Source organism: Leopardus geoffroyi, chromosome C2, assembly GCF_018350155.1.
Source record: "Leopardus geoffroyi isolate Oge1 chromosome C2, O.geoffroyi_Oge1_pat1.0, whole genome shotgun sequence".
NCBI classification, from domain to species: Eukaryota; Metazoa; Chordata; class Mammalia; order Carnivora; family Felidae; genus Leopardus; species Leopardus geoffroyi.
This window is the reverse complement of record NC_059333.1, coordinates 33,731,819-33,758,969: the sequence shown is the minus strand read 5'-3', so window position 1 is coordinate 33,758,969 and position 27,151 is coordinate 33,731,819. Positions and strand designations below refer to the sequence as shown.

The 27,151-nt window shown below is 32.6% G+C and overlaps 1 long non-coding RNA gene across 1 annotated transcript; it reads left to right on the top strand.

Annotated features, from left to right (window-relative positions):
- Positions 1-7: 7 nt before the first annotated feature.
- On the top strand, positions 8-17,023 carry LOC123576064. Its single transcript, XR_006701144.1, has 2 exons — positions 8-106; positions 16,821-17,023. It is a non-coding gene; the product is annotated as an uncharacterized LOC123576064 (long non-coding RNA).
- The last annotated feature ends 10,128 nt before the right edge of the window (positions 17,024-27,151 follow it).

Here is a 27,151-nt window from a genome sequence, read left to right as displayed (position 1 = left end):
TCACTGGGAAAAAGCCAACAATTCATGGAATGTGTTTCATGACCCCTAACTAAACCCACTAAATGCATACATGAATCATCTTCTTGCTTGGCCAGATCCTGTAAAGGTCAGTCACTCAAATACCCACTCATCTGAGGGATGGTATTTTCCTGACTCTCCATCTAGAGTTATTATTTTCATGTGTGAAGGGCTGATAAATCTGTATTAGAAAGAATGTGATGTGAAACAAGAAGAAAAGTCACACAAGAGTAAAACACATTTTATTTATCCCCATTAGCTCCACAAGGGTCACAGCTGTTTCAGATTTCAGAGGGATTCAAAGGAATAAAATGTAATTAGGGACAATATATCAATCAGTCAGTATCAAGACTATTGAAAGATATTATCCCCTCAAAAAAAAATCCACAAAAACCCATATTCTAGTGCACGGGTTGAGAATATGAGTAGCAAAGAAAAAAGAAGTAGTATTTGTGGAAAATAATAAAACCTAGTGAATTTTTGACAGGCCAGAATGAGGCCTTCAATATCAGATTTTAGAATGTAGAGAGGTTACTTTGACTTTGGTTAATTTCGAGTCATATAATAATAGCTCCCCTGTGAAGTCAGTCCTACCTGAAATTGTGCGAGACTTTCAATGTCTATCAAGTGGTTATGAAACTCTTCTCTACCTTGATGGTGGTAGTGGTTACATGTCTGTATGAGTTTATCAAAACCTATGGAATTTTACACTAAAAAGTTTAATGCCATGTAAAACGATATCTTAATAAATATATTTTAACACCTTTTTGGCAATAGTAATAATAATAACAAAAACAAAATAAATGGAAAACAGAAGAAAAAGTATTTTCAATTTAAATCACACAGAGCTAAGAGACGATTTAAAGTGCTTCTAAAATTTGAAACGAAAAAATCTGGTAATAATTGAACCGCAAGTATAAACAGACATATCATGGAAAATAGAAATATGGCAGGCCCTTCAATATATTAAAGGATGTTCAAACTTACCCATAAGAGAAATACAACTTTAAACTGATCATGTCTAGTGAATTATTTTGTCTCAAAATCCAATTTGTGATGACAGACTCTGTTGGCAAGACTCTAGGGAAACAAGCTCCCTCATAAATTGCTGATGCATATGTAAAATTATAAAATAGTTATGAAGAAACTGTGGCACAGGACTACAAGTGCTTGCAGACAAGATAATGATGGCCATATTCAGCAGCAGCACTCACCAGAAAAGCAACATTCAAATGCAAACATTGAAGGGCTCACAAAGAACATACAAAGAGTTTAATATACAGAATGGTTGACTGGGGCTTCCAGCATTTCAAATTTCTAAATTTTGAAGAAAACAATAGTGTACCAAATATGATTTTCTTAGAAAAAGATATTCATTATAGACAGATACCTTTTCCTCTCCATTCCTTCCGTCCTCAAGTTCTGGTAAATGCACAATGAAAAAAAAAACTTGCCGAGATTTTTCCCGCTTAAGTTCAAGTATACAGGTTAGGTCATGCATTCTAGACAAATAAAAAGTATCCTGGTGAAGTGACATTTAAGGTTAGAACTGAATTCTGGGAAAAATAATTTCCCGTGAGATATCTGCTCTAGAACCTGGAGATTGTTTTGTTTTCTAAATGTGAAGTGTGGAGATCTAGGTTTTAATAGTTTTGTGTGTCTAACTCATTATACTCCTTAAACATAAGACTCACTAGGGATTTTGTACTGGGATAACACTTTTTCTGAGATCCTGATTTTTGTTTGCTGTTCTTATAAGAGAGCTCTCTAACTGCTGAGAGACCCCACTCTGCTTCTACATCAAGAACTCCTCTAACTCAGATTCAAGATTCAGTGAATAGATAAGGATGAATTTTATAATGTAGTTTATTTAGAATATAACTGACAAGGGTCAAATACTTTTATTTTTGACTTTAATTCCTTTAAAATTAACATCATTGGGTTTGAATTTGCTATGGCATTTGATATTTGGCATCGAATTTCTCTCTAAAAATTCCATGAAAAGGAGAGGGTTTGTACTGAGTAATGAATGAATGAGTTAACTTTCAGTCTTAGGTGCAGAGACTTTTGATTTAGTTCAATGAATGCGCTGTTTGACCTTATAAAGGTGGGAGCAAAATTGTCCCCATAAAGAAATGACATTACTCTATTCCTACTTGGCAAGAGACTAAAAATTTCCAAAGGAAAATAACTGAGTGATGTGAAGGAGATCTTGTCCCTTTATACCTGATTTTTCTCTCCATACGAAGAGAGATTAAACAGGTTGAGATGACTGCCCTCTTTCTGTCCCTTTCTGTCCAGAGTATTTTGAGTGTCACCTGAAATTCCCTATTTAAGGAAGTAAATGGAACTTTCTTCACTAATTTCTTCATTTTTTGTATTGGGAGTAACTAATTACTGGGATCAAGGGTTCTCTTCTCTTATTTCAGATCATAAATCCTGGCCAAATGCCTCCATGAGATGTGTTTGTGTATTTGTTCATGCCTGTCCTGAGTACATACTATAAGTAAACATGCACAATCCTGGCAATTTTGTTATATAAAGCAAATCCTTTCAGCCTACATAAAAGCTAATATTCAAAAATACCTTTATCAGTAAACTGCTAATTTGGCCTCCACCTATTACAACTTAATCTTACTTCTCAAATCAATCAAAAATCAGGTAATTTAGAACGGTGCTACTTATTAGGACTTCACAAAGACCCTTATAATAACTTTTGGTAATCCTGGGATTAGCACTCAATCATAGATTTAGCCATCAAATTCAACAAGAAAAGTTTACTCAGCTTCTCCTCCATCTTAACCCAATATACATGAATTAAAGGCTTTTAAAATGTTATTTGGTAGCATGTTGCTTGTTGACTTTTCTTATGTTATTTGTTTATTATATTATTATGGTTGTATAATATATTCATAGCATACACTGTTATGTATTATATGTATTAAACATGTATATTGTATGTATTATAGATAAGACATTATATATTATATGTATTATATATATTATATAGTTATATGTAGTGTTTTCAAGTTAATTTATTATTTTTTTTTATAGTAAGAGTTTTGAACATGCCTGTTCTATATTTCTGATACTCACTGGAGTTGAGCAACAGAATATGACAGTCGAAGCTCTATTCCAGAGAAATAAATTGCCAGGAATCCTTTGGAATAAAGGCACTTTTATTTATTCAAATTAAGTTAAAATATTGCTTAAATATCTAAGATGTACCCTAAATATTCCTGGTCATGTAAATACAATAGTGAGCCAGATAGATAAGGCTTCACATATTATAAAGCTTATATTCTATTGAGGAAAATCAGTACACAAGATAAAGTAAATATATACATAAATACGTTAATAAACTTGACATTTCAAGATAGTATTTGCTTCCACGAAGAAAATAAAACTACACAGTGTGTATCAGTTACAGATTGTCATGTATCACATCACCTTCAATCTTAGTGGTTTAAAGTTACTCTTATTACTTGCTCTGATTTGCTGGATTGATAATTTGAGCTGAGTTGATCATTTGGTGTCATCTGTGGTCCCTTATGCAACTATACTCAGGTAGTGGCTTGGCTGAGGCTGAAAGTTCAACATCGCTTCATTCACATGTCTAGAAGTTACTGATGGCTTTTGAAAGGGCCTCCCCAATAAGTTTGTCAGTTCTTCTTTACATGATGGTCACAACGCAAAAAGAGGGCAAGTTCCCGTGTATAAGGATTATTAAATCTCTTTGTGTCAAATTTGCTGATCGTCCCATTGGCTTATACAATTCTATGGTGAAGTTCAGAGCCAATATGGGAGGGGGCTACACAAGGGCATGGTTATCAGGTATTGTGTTAATCGAGAGCCATTAATGTGACAAGCTCCATAGAGAGTTACTAGCATGCATGTGTGTATGTTGTGTTTGTGGAACTTCACCAAATTCGGTAACCATGAAAGCCTTCAGTATGAAGCAAAATTGGAGCTCAGGTCTGAATATTGAGCCTTGCATTATAGTTTAGTAACAAATGGTTGAAGTTTTCTCCATATTATAATATTTCTTTTTTATTTAATGATGAACAATAGATATACTCAAAATTACAGAGAGAAAAAAAAAAAAAACTTAACACTGCCGATACCAAATCTTGATTTTAAATACAATCATGACCTATTTTCTTAAATTATTTCTAAAACTTTATTTTTATGTTAGTGTAAATGATGTCACTTAATAGATTTATTTTTAGAGTATTTGCCAATAGCATATAGAAATGTATTTGATTTTAGTATGTTGACTAGTTATCCTGCAATCTTACTATATTGGCTTATTAGATCTAATTGCTCTTTTGTAGATTACTTATGATTTTCTGCATACATAGTCATGTTTTCTGTAAATAAGTTTGTTTACTTTTTCTTTTCCAAACTGTGTGCTTTATATTTTCTTTTCATGTCATGTTTCAGTAATGACTTGAAATGGTGGACATTCTTGCTTTGTTTTGAATCTCACGTTTTGTGTGTGTGTATGTGTGTGTGTGTGTGTGAATTTACTGCAACAATGGGGGTGAAGGACATCATGGGGATATGATTCTAGAGGGTATATATATATATATACATATATATATATATACATATATATATATATATACATATATATATATATATGTTTTCTTTTTACTCAGTGTCAAGGAGAGAGAGGCAGATTGTCTTTGTATTTTCTTCCAGTGTACCTAGAAATTCTCACTCATTCTTATGTTAAATATGTATCCTCCGGAATCTCAGTTTTATGCAGTGTTGTCCTACTAGATTCCCTGGCTTATACATCCCTAGATTTTATTCTCTTTTCCCAATTCAGTGACTCAACAGAAGCTTAATATATCCAAAGTTCAGTGAAAGTCCTCAGGTTGAGGATTGTTTGATATCTGTGTTTATCTTCTAGTGTTGTCAGTTTCATTGCATTTGGGGCATGATATATCCTTACTTTCAGGCCATCTTGTCGATATACTTAAAAAGATGTTTTAAAATTATACGAGCTATTACTTTATTCCATACAGTCAGAATGTTTAGCCAGTGTCTTAGGAGAAAAAAAATCTATTGAAAACAGAAATCCAAACTTGCCCTTTAGAGGAACTGAGAAACTTTGCTGATCTCACAGGATTCGGGGTATACTTAAAAATGTCAATATATGTAAAGTAATTAGAACAGTGCCTTGCACTTAGAAAATGCTGTATAGCTAGTAGTTGTTTCATTTTTTAATGGGAAAATGATACGGCTTTAAAGACAGTTTTATGCTAGTAAATAGCAAGAACTCCAATACACTAACACAAGAGATCAATACATTTAGTCATCATTAAATAGGCTCATGTTATATGAGTAGATATTTATGGACTAACTTTGTTCTGTGATACTAGTTGGAAAGATGGTATTTAGAGAATTTGAATTTTCCTGTGAGACAGAAATGAGATAGGAATGTGGAAGAAATGGACACTGCCTTGGAAGGGAGACCTGGACAACAGAGCCAAAGGCTTCAGTGAAGAGGATGAAGGAACCAACATTTGTTAAAGCCTGGTGTGTGCCGGGCACAGCATCATGTGTTCTAAATAAAATTTCTTCATATAATCTGAAAGCAGTAACTCCAAAATATGAGTATTGATGTAAATTGAAAATTGGAAATTGGAAATTTAAATCAGAAGAATTAAATATCTTACATGTGGTTGAAGCTTTATTTTGAAACACATTCTTTTAAATTAATCAGTACAGTGCTTTGTACCAACTGGGGTTTCATAATACATCTGTTGTGTTATTAATATATCACTATGTTTATAACAAAACTAAAGTGTTTATTATTGTATCAAAGCAGTCTCATTTGCTCACATCCACTTGCTTATGAAGTTAAAATAAAGTAAGTTGTCACATATTAGTTACCAATTTCAATGATAGTAACCATTCTTTATATATCTTCTTCAATGTACTACTAATCTCTACCGAATCTATGGTTGTTGAAGTTGGTGAATTTGAGGCACAGCAAAGTTAAGATGGAAAATTATGAGGTGAAATTTTTACTCATGCAAACTCTGGCTATAAACTCTTTCTATATAAATAATAACATATAGTTCAAGTAAAGGGACAGAATCAATATATGATTTGAAATTTCATAACAAAACTATTATTAAATATATGAAAAATTGCATATACTAGAGTAGATGCATATCATGGCCTTTAAGAAAATGGATATATTAAAAATATGTAGGTATGGATAGGGATCCAGATAGAGACTAAGTGAGAAAATAGGCTTTCTATCTTCTAGTTTTTACTCGAGTTTGTTTCAGCAATACTCATGAGTTCATGTAGAGGAATTATCAAACATACATGTTCAGTAGAATCTTTAGTAGCACTATCTGCCAAATGTGGTGCTGGGCATTTTTATAGTTCAGGGAAAGCTACTGGTTGGTGTAATGAAACTCTCAGTGCATTAACACAATAAAGATTTATGCATTTGTGTTAGGTTTATACCAGTTTGTAGGGGGGCTTTGTTTTAGGCAATCATTGAAAACTTTATTCTTGGTTCATCCAGGGGGGGCTGCTATTACCTAGGACCTCAGAGCCCCTTATTGGCACTCTGCGTCCGGGCATGGAGATGAACAGAGAGCATGGAGCTATATGTCAAATCATATGTATTGGGTTGTAAAATCAGAAAACTTACTTCTGTCCACATTCCCATGGCCAGAACTCATCACATGGCCACATCTGACTGTAAGAGGGGAGGGAGGTATATTCTAATGGTACTTTCATAGGGAGAATAGGAAGACTTTGGTGAATAACTGGCCAGAATAGGTTACAGCATTTAAAAACAAGCTAAAATGTTGTAATCTAGTCCACACTATTATTCTCACTTGTCTATACTTCGGGTAGCATGACCAAAAGGCATAAGATTGCTGAAAGTAGAGTCAGAAACCATGAACTTTAGACACAGAGTATAGATGAGAAAATACATAGAGAAGAAAAAGGGCTTGATAAAAAATTTAGGGGACTACGTGCCTCTTTAAAAAGCAAATCTTTCAAAGTTAGGTGGGAAAGGCAATTTAGGAATATAGTTTAAGTCTAGTTAAGCAGTAATTCATAGTTGTTGAGTAATTTTTACATAGAAAGTAAATTGTTACATGTACATGTTATGAAGGTAATTTTCAGTTTGGGGAAAAATTAGGGAAGTAAATATTCTAGAGGCAGGGAAATAGACAAGAAACGCACCCCAGAATTTTATGCCAGAGACCTAAGAGACTGAATTTCAATGGTGTTGTGTGGAAGGAGAAAGACAAACGCACTGGAGATATTTTAGAGATAAAATAGAAAATATGTGACCCTTTATTGAATAAAAAGAGTTATAATCCAGAATGTAAATTTTAAAATTAGAGATGTTGTAATTAAATGCAGTCACCCATTAAATGTGTCTGGGTGTAACTGGAGTTATTTCCCAAGCATCAGGAAAATAAGTCAGAGTAACTACAAAAAGTTCATTTTACAAGAATAAAAGGAAAGAGTGACATGATTGCTAATGGCTACCAATAGATCTTGACTGTAAGTAAGTTGATAAAAATATAGAAAAAAGTACATTTACCCATGCCTCTATTTAATTATATAATTTTCGTTTTTCTTGAGTATGTGGTTATGGATTAAATATGTCTCTTAAAATCTGTATCAGCTTAAAATCTTGGATGTAGACTGACATATAATTATAGCATGTTCTGTAGCATCATACAAAATAAAATAAATGTCACATAGAGATTATTGTGTTCTTGTGACACATCTCACCTGGGAAAAAAATAATTGTTGGAACTTGCTCTGTTTTCTTGGTCAGTTTGTTTAACAGTGTTTGAAAATATAATATTCATGTCAAAGCTTATATTTTTCATGTTTTGCAATATTGTTAAAATTTGAATAATTTATAATAATCATTTAGAATTGAGAAAACTTGGCTTTAGAGTACAGCTGAAGGTCTAGAGGAAAAGATCATTTCATTTTATAGAGCTTATGAAATGCTCTTGTGCTCTAAATGGACATTCTAATGTTTCTATGATAATCAATGAATTTACTCTCTCTTGAACAGTGATCTTTATTTCAAAAGACAAGACTTCAAAATATCTTTAGAACAGTTCTCTTTCTTTGAAATGCACACTTCTACAGAAACAACAATAGTGCTCACTGGTTAGTTTTGTTTATTCATTGTTGATAATATAACTGTGTGCTTCCAATGAATTTATACTTTATCAGGGCAGACAAGCGGAGTTCTCTGTTAGCTGCCTGCAGGCCAATGTCTATGCATCAAAGACCTTTTTGGAAGGGCATAGGTCATTCTCACTTGCATTTAAATAAGTTCACTGGACTTAGCAAATACCAAGAAAGTGATGTTCTTAAAAATATTCTCTATTTGTGCTTTATAATCTCTAGAAAATACTAAGGTGTCATTAGGAACTTGGGGGGGGTCTTTTTCAATTTAATTTTTAAATAATGTTGCTCAAGGGAAAGAAAGTGTTCCATGTCTACCTAAAAGATAGACTTAAACCAATATAATAAGTTTCAATTAAGGGATGATCAAAATGAGTTATATGCATTGCATTTATTGGATTTATAATGAAATGATGACAGACCATTAAGTATAACAGGTATTAAAAGGAAGTTCAAAATATAATGTTTTTTAAACATATAGAGCTAGTTTTCCCATTTAATAATTTGTGATAACTCTGAGTATTAGATGTCACAGATTATCAGTTTTTATGATGGTATCACTAATACTTAAGGGGTTTCACTCCATATATCATCCTTAGTTATTAAAATTTTAACTATAATGTTTACAAGAATAAAAGAAAAGGAAAAATGTCAGAAGTTCTCAGGACATGGCACTGGATTTGATTATCAATTAGAAATAAAATTAGTAATTAATTCTTGCTAATTCCATTACATTTATTTTCTTTGGTGTTGACAAGTATGAAGATTTCTGAAATAACTTCTCAGGGATTTAATTCAAGTAACAAAACTCACTAGGATAGAAACATAGACAAGTCTTGAGTGAGAAATATGAGCTGATATTTTTTATATGATCTTTAAAACATTTCTAGGTCAAATTCAAAGAGAAATTTAGTTGTTCCTCTAAAGTGATTGTTTTTCTAAAGAAGTAAATATATTTTTTCAGACATTCACAAAGTGAGCATTTATATACATATTCAATAGTAGTAGCAGGGATAGAAACAAACAATTGTTTTTCCATTACTCAGTGTATCATACATGAAATACTCAGAATCTTAGGAGCCAGCCAGGCAACTTTCCTCATTGTAAAGGTAAAATACAGTTCAGAAATGAAGAGCTATATTCAAAAGCTGTCGAACTAGTGTGCTTTCAATTGGATGTCCCTGTAATTCTACAACAAAGAACGAAGGAAAAACCCAAGAGCTTATAATGTTATGTGACTTCATTAATCCATGTCAAGTAAGCTAGTATATTATATGGTTTATAAAGCATCATTTCACAAGTCATATAGAAAAGCTGAGTACTTTAATTACTTTTTTGTTTATTATTGATCTATTTTGTTTGTATTATTTTGCTTATCAAGACAAATTGGATCAGCTATTTGACTAGGTTTACTATTGCTAGTCTTATAAAATAGTATTTTAGGACTCTCCAAAGAAACAGAGTCAATAGGATAGATAGATATATCAATAGACAGACAGAGATGGAGATTAAAAATAGAAAGAATTGGCTCATGTCATTGTGAAGGCCAGCAAGCCTGAAATTCACAGGATAGACTAGTAGGCTGGAATTTCAGACAGAATTTCTATGATAGTCTTAAAGCAGAATTCCTTCTTTACTAGGAAAGTTTAGTTTTTGCTCTTAAAGTTTTAAACTTACTTGAATGAAACCCACCCTCATTACAGAGAATAATCTGCTTTACTTAAAGTCATCTGATTATAAATGTTAATCACATCTACAAAATATCTTCACAACAATATCTAGAATAGTGTTTTACAAAAAAAACTGAGATAATATTATCTAGCCAAGTTAACACAAAATTAACCACCATGACAATTAAAGGGAAAATGTGAAGTATTTACAATGTCAAGCAAAACTGGATGCTCAGGGAAGCTAAATTCATTACAACTATCCTTAGATTGCTTATTAGGGCTTGTCACGTTTGTGTGTCCAGTTTGAATCAATTTCCACAAATAGCTAAATTAGAATTGTAGCGATGGTCCCTATTATTTTCTGCATAAAAGTACCACTAATGTTATTTTTCCATAAGTCAACAATGATATGATTATGACTAAAATAGATAAATAAAACTCCAGGCCAAGAAGTCCAGAAAGCACTACAAATGACTCCCAGTCTAAATGGGTGCATGTTCCATGTTGAGAACCAGGCCTTTGTTGAAACTTTAGTGAGAGGCTAAAAACAAAAGAACTCAGATTAGACTATATGAGATTTAATCCTGGTTTTATCTTTTAAGGACTCTCTTACTGGGGAAAACACAAAATATCTTGATATAGTATTTTTAACCTGTAAAGTGGGATTTCTAACTAAAATATTGCCAATTAGAATTCAGTGAAATAATTCTTTCAAAGCCTTTAACCTTTTTTTCTGACATGTGGTGGCTATCCAATAAACTTTAGCTATAATTAAAATAATACAAACTATTTATTTATTTAATTACTTTTAATTTTTAGGCATGCTAGCCATGGCTTCATTTCATAGGTGAAAAAATGAGACTTGCAGAGGATAAGCAACTTGGGGAAAATCACACATTGGAGACATTTGGGTATTCATATCAGTAAATAGAAGAGGAACTATTTTACCCTCACATTGTAGAATGTCTAACAATGTCTTTGAGATGGAAATATGTTGCTACATAACAGAAAATAATCTGAGATAGAATCAGTTTTTGGTGACACTGATGCGTGAAACACAGTGGGAGTAGTCTTAGAATAATATATTGAAAAGGCGTTCATGTAGGCAATACAAAAGAAATAAAGCTATTAAGCTAAATTTTAGGTCTTTGTCCCCTAATTCACCACAGCATATCAACTTTATAAGCTTTCCCAATAAAATAATAAATACATTGTCATGCAGAAGAAAATGGAATAATCAACACCTCATCTATCAGAGATCGTGATTTTCAACATTTTCTTACACATACATGTTTTGTTTCTTTTTTTTTTTAACCAAGCAATATAAACATCACTAGTAAATTATTTTCCAGTTTTTCTGACTACATTCTAAGAAGCATAATAATTAAAAATGTAAGTATTATAAATATCACAGAAATAACAATCATATAACAAAAGAATTACATTTATCTTATTACTCCCAATTTGGTAAGGTAAACTAGTAGTTCATTATTATTTAACCTGATTTTGTGCTTCTTGGAGTTTAAAGGAGATGAAATATTTTTCTTATTTATTGGTCATCTCTATCCCTTATCTTGTGGATAGACATTACAAATGTTTTAGTTACAATCAAACTCAAATAATTGCAAGTCACACTTCAACTTCCAAAGAAATGAAAATACAACTGTATATTTGAGTAAACTCAATTTAAATGGCCTGAATTTTGTGACTATAAATGTAACTGATTTCACTGTAGAAAATGAAAAGAACATAAAAGACGGTAAAAAGGAAAGTAATAAAGCACAATTTCCATTAATCATTGTAACATCTGATCAACAGAATGAGCATGGCTAACATAGTGTCATTTGGTTACAACAGTATGGTTAATTGTATATCCGGTTTCTCAGAGAAAAAAAATAAATAAATAGGCAATAGACAGAGAATAGATAACAGTTAGTAGATAGCAATCCCTTGCACATACCCCACACAAAAATTCTTCAAAGCAAACTTAGGATATCTTAAATGTGTATGTCCTGCTACTTTTCTACTTAACTCCCACTTTATCTAAAAATTGTCATGGGGAGCCTGGGTGGCTCGGTTAAGTGCCTGACTTAAGTCATGATCTCAGGTCCTGATCTCAAGGTCTGTGAGTTTGAACCCCACATCAGGCTTTCTGCTGTCAGCCCAGAGCCTGCTTCAGATCCTCTGTCCCATTTTTCTCTCTGCTCCTCCCCCACTCACTCACTCACACATTCTCTCTCTCTAAAAACAAATATTTTTTAAAAAAGTTGTCATGTATGGGTTTATCACATTTTGTTTATCCATCCATTAGTGAAGAGATGGTCCTACCTTTTGAAATCTACAATTTCATGTTTTGAAAGTATCTTTTCTTTTAATGTTTTTTAATGTTGATTTTTGAGAGAGAGGGACAGACAGAGTGTAAGCGGGTAGGGGCAGAGAGAGAGGGAAACACAGAATGTGAAGCAGGCTCTGGGCTCTGAGCTGTCAGCACAGAGCCCCAGGTGGTGCTGGAACCCATGGACCATGAGATCATGACCTGAGCCAAAGTCGGACGAATAACCAACGGAGCCACCCAGGCGCCCCTCATGTTTTGGAATGTATCTTAAAAAAAGCATCAGATATGTATAAAATGTTTTATAAATACAGACACTGATGATTGTTTAACAAGTATTTATTGTCTACTATGTGCCAAAAACTACTTCTTAAGCTAATAGCTAAATTAAAAAAGTGAATGTCACTGAAAAAATCTGACTCCACCTTGATTTTACTCCAGTGGAAATGACAGTTACTAAGAACATATAAATGAATATGGTTTAATATACATAATTTATATACAATATGTGAATATAAATATATATTGTCATGTCCAATAGTGTTTTTGAAAGTCTTTACACATAATATATACAAATATATAAGAAAAATGAGTCTATAATGTGAGTGAATCTTAAAATTATTACACTGAGTGACAGTAGATAGCCAAAGAAAATATTCTTTACAGAATCATTTTTATAAAATTATAAAAAATACAATCTGTAGAGATAAGAAACAGATCAGGAGTCATCTTTGGCTGGAGAGAGAACAGGTGGATTGGAAGGGATACAAGAAAACTTTTGGTTTCCCTATTTTGTAATACACTAATTGAAATCATGTGTATATTGTATTCTTTTAATTTTTCCTTTTTTTTTTTGGTTATTCATAGGAATGAAAATATTTGTCACTTGTAAATAATTCACAAGCCATTATCTTTGTCCATATTCTTTTTTATTTCAATGGAAGTGCTGATTTTTTTTTCTTATTGATTTGCAAAGACATCCTTAGATTAAAAAAATTCCTCTAATATATACTACAAGTATTTTACTAAATTATCTCTTTTTTTAATATTTACAATCCCATTGATATAAAGAAGTTTTACATTTATAGATAATATACTCATTTCAATTCTACTCAATTTATTTCAATTTAATTGTTTCCTCCATTCAACAAATATTTACAAAGTATCTGTTGGAAACTGAATGAGTACATTATTATCTTTCTCAAAGAATCTCAGTTCTGTTAAAAGATAAACTGAAGCCTCTTAAAAATTTCAAGAGTTTAGATTAGCAAAGAATCAACTCTAATAAGGCAGTGTCAAACCACAAGTGATTAGGGGCAAGTTCCACCCACAGAAATTAGAGGAAAGACTTTTATAAAAAAGTCGAAGCAAAATAAGGAAATTATATAATTGGCTATAGCATATAGATTGCCTTATTTCGGAAAGCCTAATTGTCTGTCCTTAGGTTTTGATTTCGTTATCTTACAACATTTGCAGCTTTTGCAGACTACTAAAGGCATTAGAACAGACCAATGGCCTTTTGGTTTAATTAATTTAACAGTTCCAAATGACATTATCTTGCCTTTTAGAGAAAAGACATAGATTCTAATTATAGACTTTGTTCTATTTTATGTAGTTTTCAAAAATCAAAAAAAGATTCTTTTTAGTCTATTCAGGGAAGAGTTAAAAAATAAGCCAAATGTACGGTACCTTTCAACCACCAGAATTTAGCATAGTAGTTGCTAAATGATTATAATTTTTAAATAAGTATTTGTGTTATTATATCTTTAGTTAAAATAATAGTTTTTACCCTCTTTTTGTTCTGCCTTGGAGTTATATTGATCTTTAAAATCTCACTGAGACTTTTATAAAAAGTGAAAGGTGTATAATTGGATTCTACTTGAAAGCCAGTAGCTCAGAGACAAGAGTTCCATTTTGAATCAGTTGAGAAATATCAGACTGTACACAGACTTGTGAGTAGTGTATTGCCTCTGGAATGATCACTTGCCTAAGAATGAGGAAATTTTTAAGTAAATGAACAATCATCTCTCTGGAAATTACCCCTATGTTCCACCAGCTGAGTGACCAAGCAGAATCAATTTGTATCTGAGAGATTGTTCTTGGTTTCCCTGCAAAAACAGATGGCAATGTTTGAACAAATTCACCAAATTATAAAGCAAACTTGTTATAATTTCAATCTTCACTTGTCAATCAACAACCATACACTCACTCAAATTTCAAAACTCATCATCTTTTTACGATGTTAAAATAGAACAAACAAATGAATTATGTGTTTAGGATATAATCATGCAAAGCCTGGAAAAATGAGATCAGACTTGGCTCAGTGTCAAATTTGACACCATTGCAATTGAGTGTTAGATTCAAAGATGCCTTGAACACAATAATCAATAATAGCAAAATCTAAAATAATTAATGTGAATTAGTTGTGTCTCCTACATTAACTTTTATCAGTTTTTTTGGACAGGTTAAAAATATGTGCTCATTTTTCCATGTCCATACGTTATTATAGCATTTGCTACTAAATTATTGCAGAGATAGACAATTCTTAATGGGGAAAAAAAAAGATTATCAAATGTGAATCTATGTTTTCTTGTTCAACATGTGTATTTTACAGCCTAACCCCTAGTAACACATTCATCTATTTTAGTTTTTCCTTTTTAGAGTCCTAACAAGCACCTTCCAATATGCGCGTGTGCGTGCATGCACACGCGTGCACACACACACACACACACAGTCTCAGAAAATGCATCTATCTATTAAAAAATATATATATGATGAATTGGTTTAGGGGCATATTGATTTATATAAGAATCACCAAACTAATTTCCTATGTATAATTTGGTGAAAGATTTAGTCTGAATAAATCAGATGAAGCAAAATTGTTGCTCCTTAGAAAATATTAATATAAATAGTTTATATGAAAGGACACAGAAAATTGAGAAATTCTAGTTCTATTAAGTTACAGATATCTTTTAAAAGGTCATAAATGGGGGCGCCTGGGTGGCGCAGTCGGTTAAGCGTCCGACTTCAGCCAGGTCACGATCTCGCGGTCCGTGAGTTCGAGCCCCGCATCAGGCTCTGGGCTGATGGCTCAGAGCCTGGAGCCTGTCTCCGATTCTGTGTCTCCCTCTCTCTCTGCCCCTCCCCCGTTCATGCTCTGTCTCTCTCTGTCCCAAAAATAAATAAACGTCGAAAAAAAAATAAAATAAAAATAAAAGGTCATAAATGAATTTATTCCTTTAAAATATGTTTATTAAGCATCATGTTTTCCTGTTTCCTTGTTCTCTATTAATATGTTGTCTGAACTTCAAAACTAATATTCCATTCAGTTATTAGAAAACTTTTAAGTATATTTGGAACATTCTGAGTAAATAACTCTAATTTTTCAAATAAATTTTATGAAAGCTAATCTAATTTCTCTATGAAAATTTAACATCTCAATTGAAATGTTCTGTGAGTATAAAATACACACTAGATTTCAAAGATTAAATAATGTAAAATATCACAATAATGATTTCCATATAATTAAATATTAAAATAATAATTTGGGTTTATAATTTAAATAAGTACATTCTTAATTTTTTTAAATGGTTTTTATGTATCTACGAGATTGTAAAAGGAGAAGAAATAAAAGCGTTAATGTTGGTAAAGTACTTAACAGTTTAGTATCACATAGCTAATTTTTACTAATATTCATGATTTTTGTCAGAATCCACTGTTTGCCTATATCATAGGCCAAAGAGGGATTTTCTTTTATAATGTGAATATTACTGGTGAGAAATCTGCTTAAATGTATTATTTTAGCCTGACCTGGGATCTAGAATTAATTTTTAGGCATGTCTTTAGATAAAAGTGGGAATCTACTATCAAAATACATACCCAGAATTAATGTATCAAGTTGTTTCAAACTTAACTAAGAGAGCATTACTAAATGCATTTCTGGTAATATCTTACATAATTCTTATCACTCAACGTAGTAGGTGTCATTAATAACTCAATTGCTCTACAAGAGAAAGAATGCAATTGAAGTGTCCAACGGACACATGTGGAATCATTCAACTAAAGTCTTCTGAGTGTCTCCCTTGCGTGTGGCCTGTGCTCAAGGAGCATGAACATCATGAATAAACAAGAGCAACAAAGACCCTCATATTTCTGGAGTTTATTTTCTAGGTAGAGAATAGGGATTTAAAGGTATTTTCTGCCTTCATTAAATTACACTGCTCACATTAGCTTGGTGACATGGGCTAGTTTTTTAATTCTTTTTATCTTGATTTCATATCTAAAAAGGATTAATAACAAAAATAATAATAAAACAAATACAAGCATGCAGAATTGGGGGTTAATAAAGTATCACATGTGAACATTGCCTTACTAAATATATCTCCTATATATTTGCTATTTTTTTAATGCTCGTATTATTTTAAAACTACTCACTGTATGGCATAGCATATTTTCAATATATCGACTTTCAGGTTGTATGAACTTTACCTTTTAGTACTAAGCATATTATCTGATATTATAAATTAGTACAGTATCTTTGAATTATTTTTTCTTTTGTAGTTTTGACATGAAATATTGCTGTTTCTCATTTCTCCCAGTTGGACCCATTCAAGTCTCAAAACTCATGAGGACTTTTGATTAAAACTAAATAATGTTATCCTAAACAAATGTTAGGATTTCCACAATACCCGGGATATATGAGAAGCAAACCACAGTGGACTTCATACAAATAAATGCTGCAAAGTAATATTCATTCAGTCTGAATCTTCTAAAGTGCAATTCAATAAATTCATTAAAAATATTGTTTTGATTTTTATCAGAAATACTTAATCACGTATCCTAGCATATGAATATATTTTCTCATAGAACAGCATTTATATTATTAAAAAATATGTATATAAATCCCCAACTTGTGACACTGTGAAGTATGGGAATACACAAAGAAACCACAATTTTTTTATACATGAAAGATAACACGGAAAGCCATATAAATCTTAATAGCTTAAAGTATTAAAAGTTTTATCAAAAAATTCAGAGATTTTTGGGGCGCCTGGGTGGCGCAGTCGGTTAAGCGTCCGACTTCAGCCAGGTCACGATCTCGCGGTCGTGAGTTCGAGCCCCGCGTCGGGCTCTGGGCTGATGGCTCAGAGCCTGGAGCCTGTTTCCGACTCTGTGTCTCCCTCTCTCTCTGCCCCTCCCCCGTTCATGCTCTGTCTCTGTCCCAAAAAAAAATAAATAAACGTTGAAAAAAAAATTCAGAGATTTTTATTTTCATTTGGGAAGTCGAAAACACTTTAATTTGCTCTCACATATCATCTAAGAAAATGCTTTTCATTTCTATTAAATCAGACATCAAACAATGGTATGTTCATACCTTCAAGGAGAAGAGCCTTAAAAGTCTTCATTTTTCATACTTTCATCATTTTCTTAATCATATGTTTGTTCTATTAAAATCCATGCGTATTAAAAGTTCTAAATAACATTTGCTTCCTGTAGCCCTTATTTTCAGAAGTAAAAATGTGCTTGAGAACCTAGGACAGAATATTCTTAGGGCATTCTAAACTAGTAGTAGTTAGAGCACCTTTTCAGTGAATTCGCTACGTTACTTAAAGGGACTTCATGTTTTTAACTGAGAAGCTAATAATGGGTTTAAAATATATAAAAAATGATTCTTTGTGAATTTTTGCAAGTGAAAATTAATAGTGGCCTTTGAATTTTGAACATCACCTTACCATTTAAATGCCCAATACCAAATATTAATCAGTCTGCCAACATAATGTGAACATGGAATGAGTGTTTTTTAAGCAAAAACATTGGGTTTTGACCTCGTTGTTGACTAAAATGTTACATGATGGTCAGGATTCAGCCATTCTATCACTTCAGAAAATAAGTTTGAGAACAAGTGATTCACAGCACTTCCCTTAAATGACATTATAGAAGTGATAATTCAGAAAATAAGATACATTGTTTTGTCTATTAATTGAATTCCCAGATTGACATAACCTGATATTATTTGGCCAAAAAAACAAAGCAAAACAAAACATATAAGAGACGTGTGGTTAAAATTAAAGTGAGTATAGCTATACAGAACAATCATATTACTTCGAGCAGTGACCTGTGATAATTTGTTAAAGACAAAGATATAAGTAGAAAATAGTTGCTTTAAGGGCTTTGATATTTTATTGAAACTGATGGTTTTTCTTAAGAAACAAATGGCTCAAAGCAATGAGCCATTAAAAATCTCTACCTATTATTCTATAGAGATATCTTGCACACAATTATGCACATATATCAGAAAATGTTATTAATATCTCTGGGAATTTTTTCATCATAGCCTCAATCAAAATGATGTGCCCACAAGCTTAATTTTCTATCTTGCTCTGTGAGTTATACATTGGATATTAATGCAGTTCATCAGGTACACTAAGTCTTAGCACATCATCTAACATGGGCTATGCAAAATATTGAACAAGAGGGAAGATTACAAAAACAAAAATACAAAAAGAGGAAGAAGAAAAGGATAACTCCTTTTTTACAGAGGACAAATTTCTGCCATGCAAACGAAATCAGAAACTACTATCTAAAATAACTTGCTGGTTGTATTACTAACGAAAGCTTATTTTGTTAAAAACAAGACTTCTAGGAGATATTAAAATCAGTGCCCACCTCTGATAACTGCATAATGAATGATGACAACTAGGCATTTGTTGGTTGGGTGTTCTTAGAATTTCCAACCACAGAATTAATTTGGAAAAGGTTAACATTATTTCTTTAAAGTCTGCCCTGATGCCAAAGGTACAACATAAGGGAAAGTATTCATTTGGTATGACCAGGCTAGTAAACACTTAACTAGAAACTTAGAATTCCCTGAGAGGTGATGTTAAACTGTCTTTTTGCATATAAAAATGAATTTTCAATAAAGCACAATGAATCAGAAGGAGATGTTTCAGGAATTCTGAATTATTCGCAGTTTCATATATACAATCATTAAACAACTGATGTATGAACGAGGCTGCATTAATCTCTAATAGATGCTCTAAATTATCCTCCAAGAATGTATGAATTAAAGGAAACATTTTTAAAAGACGTTGTATCTCTGAATATTTGAACTAGAATGGATAATTTTCAAAAGTTAATTAGAAGTAAAAAACTAGTGGCGCCTGGGTGGCTCAGTAGATAAGTATCACACTCTTGATCTCAGGTCATGATTTCAAGGTTCAGGACCGAGCCCCACTCGGGCTCCGCCTCCGCGCTGACAGAACAGAGCCTGCTTGGGATTCTCCCTCTCCTCTCTCTTTCTCTCCCTGCCCCTCCGTCACTCACACACAGCTCTCTCTCTCTGAAAATAAATAAATACACTTACAAAAAAGAAGTAAAAAAATGAATCACAAGTAGTTGTATTTATAGGGCTACAGTATCCTGTAAGAAAGATAAAGAGATGGCACCAATATTGTGATTGTTTCTGGATAAGCTGAAAGGTTAAACGACGTCTCAGAGTTGAATGTCCATTTGTAGGGGATCAAGGATGGAAGTACAGGTGTTGTAACCAAAGTCTTCACTCTTCTCAACACATCATTTCCATTAGTATGCTATTCTTTAAAGGTGCCCAAGCAATTTCTTGAGGATTTTGAACTTCAGCTGCCTAGTGAGAGAACATGGAATGTGATTTGGATCACAGACCCTGTTTTGGGAAATTTTGCTAGTGAACTGGAACACACTGTTACATTTGAGTGTTTGCCCCATTTATCTGGTCCTACAACATACTGCATTCAGGCTGTGTCTGAAGCAAGCAAAAAATTAAGTAAACAAATAGTTATCAAGATTTTGCTCCTATTTAACCTAAGGAAAATGTTGCATTATATTGATTTTTCCCTCATGAATTAAATACTTCTTTTTTTTTTTCCATGAGGATGAGTAGTAAAAACATTATTGATCTATTTACAGTCAATCTAAAATTTACCTTAGCATTAACAAAAGAAAAAGCATAGAAACTTTGGGTAAGGTTAAAGTAATATTTATTAAGCTGGGTCCATTTCAAATCTTTGTAATTTAAACACAATATAAGATAAAAGATTATGTCAAAATTAAGAACATTCTTTAAAATGTTTATTCAAATCATTAGGTGATAAATAAGCATCAACTTTTCAAATAAGATATTTTGTCAGTTTCATTTATTTGTGTTAATAAAAGGGAATTTTTTTTTAATTTAAAAAATGTTTCAACAATGGCCAAGGGAAAGAAAGAGCTACTCTGATTTACAGTCACCACAATATGCAGTGATTGATGCTGTGTACATCTCTTATTTTGTAAGCTGTGAAATTCCTGAGGAAGTTGGATATATGTTCTTATTCTTTATCCACACCATCTGACGGAGTTCATCTGAAATAGAGTAGATGCTCAAGACACTTTATTATAGAGAAAGAGATTGAAGATTCGTTGAAAATTTTGTAGCTAGGGTTTGAAAAACATAAGGTTGGAAAGCTTATACAGAAAATGTCTTTATTTTTTTAAGTTTTTATTTAAATTCCAGTTAGTTAGCATATAGTATAATATTAGTTTCAGGTACACAATACAGTGATTCAACACTTCCATGCATCAACCAATGCTCATCACAGTGCATTCCTTAATCCCCATCACCTAAATAGCCCATCCCCTCTGCCCATCTCCCCTCTGATAACCATCAGATTATTCTCTATAGTTATGACTCTGTTCTTGGTTTGGCTCTCTCTTTTTTTCCCCTTTGCTTGTTTGTTTTGTATCTTAAATTTCACATATGGTGAAATCATATGGTATTTTTTTCCTCCTACTGACTTCTTTCACTTACCATAATACTCTCCAGCTCCATCCATGTTGATGCAAGTAGGAAGATATTGTTCTTTTTATGGCTGAGCAATATTCCACCACACCTTCTTTATCCATTCATCAGTCAATGTGGAAAACACTATGGAGATTCTTTAAAACGTTAAAAATAGAACTGCCCTACAATCCAGTAATTGCACTGCTAGGTGTTTACTCAAAGAATGCAAAAACACTAATTCAAAGGGATACTTGCACTGCAATGTTTATAGCAGCATTATCTACAATAGCCAAATTATGGGAACAGCCCACGTGCCCATTGACTGTCTTTATTTTTATAGAGTTGAATATCTGTGGAGTTGAATGTATATTGAAGATAAGGTCATTCTTGAAACCTATTAATCAGATGATTCTAATAAACAGTAAAGTAAAAGTTGACTTTTATTTAAAAACTGAATTGTAAAATGAATTCATTTTTAAAGTTCTTAGCACCCCCTCTCAAACTCCAACAATGATATGTTCTAATATTAGTAACCTTTTCTTTATGCCTAAGAACTTATAGAGAAGCATCTACTAGATGTATGATACCCAGAACCTTGAACTGTTGAGAATTATAATCTCTATATGCCGTATTTGGTCTTAATTAGACTGTTTTTGTTGTTGTCTGGTTATTTTTCCATTCCTTTTGACATATTTATGTACTTACTCTTCAATTTATGGCATACCTTATTTCATCCTGTCACTGATATTTTTCCATCTCATGTCTTACTAGAAAAATACAAATGGTCCTTATGATAATAATTAAGAAGTTTGGCATTGAAAAAAATTTTTTAAAAGAAAAGGGGCACCTGATTGGCTCAGTCAGTTAAGCGGTCAACTTCAGCACAGGTCATGATCTCGCGGTTCACGAGTTCCAGCCCCACATCCGGCTCTATGCTGACAGTTCAGAGCCTGGAGCCTGCTTCGGATTCTGTGTTTCCATCTTTATCTTCCCCTCCCCTGCTTGTACTCTGTCTCTCTCTCTCAAAAATTAATACATTTTTTAAATTTAAAAATAAAAACAAATACTTAAGAAGTTTGGTATCAAAATATTAAAGAACCAATGTAAGTATATCAAAGTATGTGACCACTTCCTCTAGTGCTAAGAAAAAACCAACTCATCAATATAAATAGAAACATTTGGAAATGTCTTTTTCTCTGTCTACTTTTATTGACATCTGACTGTGAAGTGTTACTAAATATGGGGTACAAGAAAAAAATATATGGGGTACATGAAATATAAAATATATTTATTTTTACTCTTTACAATTATAATGTCTAACAACAGTATCAGTTAGCAAACAAAAATCAACATTAATTGGAAACGCCAAATGCCAGATGGACGTTGACTGTCCATCTTTGGTTCCTGTCTCTGTTGTCATTTCTGAATCAGGATTTACCTGTCAGTTAGCATTCAAGATGCATTAGAATTCATATTGGCATTTCAGATGCTCTTTGAAGCATTCACTGTTATCTTCCTGTACTCTTTCCTGTGTTTCTTCAACAAAAAGCTGTCTGATATGGGGGTGTTTAGGGTCTATCATACTGCATTATGAATTTCCCTTTCACTGTTATTGAATCAAATCACATCATGTAACTCGAATATTTAAAATGCATTTTCAGAATAAAAATTCTCACTTCTACAGAGAACAGCATTGCAAAATTAGAGAAAATAAGGTTAAAATGCTCTATTAAATCTTAATGAATGCCTTTGCATTTATTTCATTTTTAAAGACATAAAACTTTGTTTGAATGCCAGCTCTCCACCACTAAAAATGTAATGTTGAAGAACACTACCCCTGACCAAAAAAAGGCTCATTCTGTCATAGATACAGGCATAAAAAAATTACCACACAGTATGGTAAATTATATTTTGTAGCTACTGCATGCAATTGGTAGTGGGGAATTCAAAGAGCAATGCTTAATTTGATCTGAAAAGGTTAGAAAAAAAATTCACAGAGGAGATGCCAGCCAAGCCTTTGTAAGAGGAGGGGTTTGACCAGAATACAAGACAATGGAGGCTGGAAATTCCAAGATTAAATAGCCACTATCAAGTTTAGGAGGGATAAAAATGCACAGTGTTTTGGGAATTATAAGCAACTCCACTCAACCTGATTGCCACCTCCTTTTATCCTGCCTTCCCTGTCCTGCGCAGCCAAAATAAATCTTCTCTCCAACTACTCTGTTGTCACCTTTCATGTGGTGCGATTTGATTTCTGCCTCATGATTATCTAGGGAATGTGTTGAAGACATAGATTGAGACAACTGAGTTAAAAAATTATGAACTCATAAAATAGTTATTTAGAATTGCAAAACAGAAAAAAGAAAAAAAAACAATTTTTTAGACCAGTGATATCACTGAACAAAATGAAGCTATTGGGTAATATTCTCCATATAAATTATTTAATATAAATTGAGAATATTATGTAATGTAATATTCTTAAAGTAAAAGATGGACAAACACACTGGAATATTTTATTGTCATAACAAGACACACAAAATGTGTATATATGCTATTAATTCTTTCTGATTCCTCTCAGAGGTGGAAGCTTCCATTTTTGCATAAATTTTCTATATTTTCAAATATCACCTCCACCTTTTCCTATCTTTTGTTGTGTGAGAGAGATAGAATAATCTGCCAATCAATGCACTAATGTTGAAAAGGTCAAAAATTTTTCCATGAAAACATCCAGTCAGTGTGTTCTTTGTTCCTCAGTTTCTTCTTAGCAACAATTAATTCAATTAAACCAGCTCTAAAGCTGTGGATTGTCGTAGATCATAACCTTTCGAAGTGTCTTTGTGTTCTTCCTCAAATTTACCTTAAATTAGCATATTTTAATGGTATCACACAAAGGAATATTATTAACCATTCTTGATGTTAAGAAATGCTATGATCCTGCCAATTGCATTATAAGGAGAAATAGAGGGTTGGTATTTCAAGCCAAACAGCAGCACAATGAATCACTTAGACTCACCAAGAATCATAAGGATAATTACACAAAGTGACATATAAACCTTAAACATTTATCATGTTGGCATCATAGCTCAACTTTACCTCTTCAGTTATATTCATAAGAAAAGGAATATCAATGGGGAAATCTAAATGCTATTTAATTGTATCAAAAATGAGGGAGAAATATTATTAGGATTTTCACATTCATAATGGGTAAATTTTCATTAGTGGATTATTTTTCGCTGATATATACCATATTTTTCACCCTCTCTGTTAATTGATCCAGTTTGTTTGATTACTACTAGAGTAGCCTGAAATAACCAGAGTTTCAGAGCAAGAATGAAATCTCTTGAATACAGTGTGATTTTCTCTGAAATCTGTAGTGCTTTATTTTGAATATATCTTTTATAACAAATGTTTATGCAGAAGCTTCATTTCTGTAATTTCTTAGTTATAAAATTTCATAGACCTGAAAAATATAAAACTGAACTTAATTTTTTTCTAATCACATATGTTATAATTCAAATTTTGGTAAATTAGAAGAAATATATTATTTTCAAGTAATATGCAAAATTCTAGACCTGTTTATTACTTTCCCAAATTTTACATATGCTTGTATACGTTTGTATGTAAAATAAACCAAGTAAGTATGTCATAGTTGCATTATCATACTTTTGTTTTAGATTATTTCAACTTTCACTATGATAATAACTCCACAATAGACATAAGTTAGTTTTTTTCTCATGTTTTGAATTATTTACTTCTTGATTCTCTGAAGAAGATCTTACAGCAACCGCTGTATAACAAGGAGTATTACATCATTTAAAAATGGGCAATTAGCTTTTTTTTTCCTTTTGATCATATCTTTGTATTGATGTACCTGTGATGACAGTTGAATGATTATATCTTTTGCTATGTCCCCATTTATCTTGCCTATCAGACTAGAAGTTACAAGAGATAATGTCTGTATCATCATCATTCTTTTTATTGAACATAATAATATATATTTAGCATAATCTCGATAACTGACAAATGAAACTTATGTTTAACAACATGGCATAGAAATCAACTAATATTCATGACTTTGGGGTAATAAATCAGAAATGTTTACTTTGGCTTTTATAAAAACATTAACTATTATTGACAAACTCCTTATCATCTTATCTCTTAAGAAAAATGCTTATTAATTTGAACAAAATACATTAGTCAACTTAATATTCAAAAGCACTTTAACTCCTATGTATTTGGAGTCCTGGGATATAGGTAACAACTGAGCTATTTTTAACACAGGTAGTTGTTGTTTCTTAATTCAAAATAAGAAACCACATTCTGTTTCTGTAAAGGGAAATAGCTTTGTAAATTGAATTGTTATGAGCTGAATTTTATGCCCCCAAAAGATATGTTGACATCTTAACTCTCATTATCTCATGATGTGACGTTATTGGGAATACAGTCATTATAAATGTACTTATTTAAAATGGAGTCATACATATTGGAGGAGGGTAGTGTCCTTATAAGAAGAGAAGAAAAACAGAGGAACAGACACACCAAGGTAGAACACCAATAAAGTCAGAGGCAGAGACTGCAATGTTGTAACATTTCAAGTATGCAACCCAAGTGTGTGTTCCAAGTATGGAACACCAAGGATACTTGGCGAATCTCAGAAGCTCGGAAAAGGTAACTCTCCAGGTTTCAAGGGGAGCATGGCCTTATTGACAGCTTGATTTCAGACTTCTAGAGTACAGAACCCTGAGATAATGAATTTCTATTGTTTTAATCCATTCAGTTTGTGGTACTTTTTATGGTAGTTGTCATTGACAGAATTTATATGTTGAAACCTAACCTCACGTTTATGGTACTGGGAAGTGGGACCTTCGGGAAATGACTAGCTCATGAGGACAGACCTCTCGTGAATTGGATTAATGTCCTTATCAAAGTGGCTTGGGAAATTTCCTTGCCCCCTCCATTAGGTGAGGTTGCAGGGAAAAGAGGGCTATTCATTGACCCAGAAGCCTGGTTCTCACCAGACACAGGAGTCAACCACCTGATCTTGAACTTCCAGCCTTCAGAACTGTGAGGAATATATTGCTAGTGTTTATAAGCTAGCCAGCCTATGTATTTTTTATGCAGCCTAAATAGACTAAGATAGTAGCTCTAAGAAATTAATATAAAGGTCACCTGTTGTAGTAAATAAAAAGCACAGGATCCCCCTTACATCTGAATTTCACAAAACCAATGACTATATCTTAAGTATAAATAGATTCCAAATATTATATGCATGTGGGCAGCCCTATTAAAAAGAGCAGTTTAAGACTTACGACTAAAAAGCCCTCAGATAGTGTAAGATTTTCTGAGGAATATCCCTGTCTGACCTATCAATAATGTCAGAAAGTAAAACTGTATTCTATTCTCCTTTCCAAGTTGCCCCCAGCATCTCTTTAGCGAATAATGAAGCAATGGCCCAAATTCTTAACTGACATGCTACAAAGCACTCATCACAGATTTGGAAGTATTTGTGAACTACGGGAATTGCCAACACTAGTAAGATCATAAAGAACATTGATCTGGAGGAAAATGAAAATAATATGTAGAGAAAATTGAATAATTATAAAAAACAAAGCAGGGTTTATTTATAATTAACTTGAGGGTAAGAGAACATTGAATCTCTGGTCATAAATGAAAACCTTATATGGTCCCTTCAGTTGAATACAGGGAAAGTAAAAATTAAAAAAAAAAAAAAAAGTTTCATGGAACATTTATCGGAGGCGTTGCTATCTCCAAACACTTTCAGGGCTCTTATGTGAAGTTCTAGGAAATCGGAGTTTCCATTTCCCAGGTGAAAGTTTAGTTGAGAATTAGAGTGCTTACGCCTCACAGCAAATGGCAGTAGCCTGAGTCATGATGTGATAAATTGGAAGTTATACCATAACCCCCAGAAGGCGAGGTGCATAGCAGACAAATGTGTATACTGAATCCAAATGATTGCCAAACTCCCATGCTAACGATGGGCACCATCAAAGAGAAAGTAAACTGTTCTCTTCTTGTGAGGATGCTGGAGCTTTAAGACAGGTGGATCATCTTTGGAAAATTGAGATGCAATCTTATCTGTACTGCAGCTGTATATCAAATAATGAATTGACC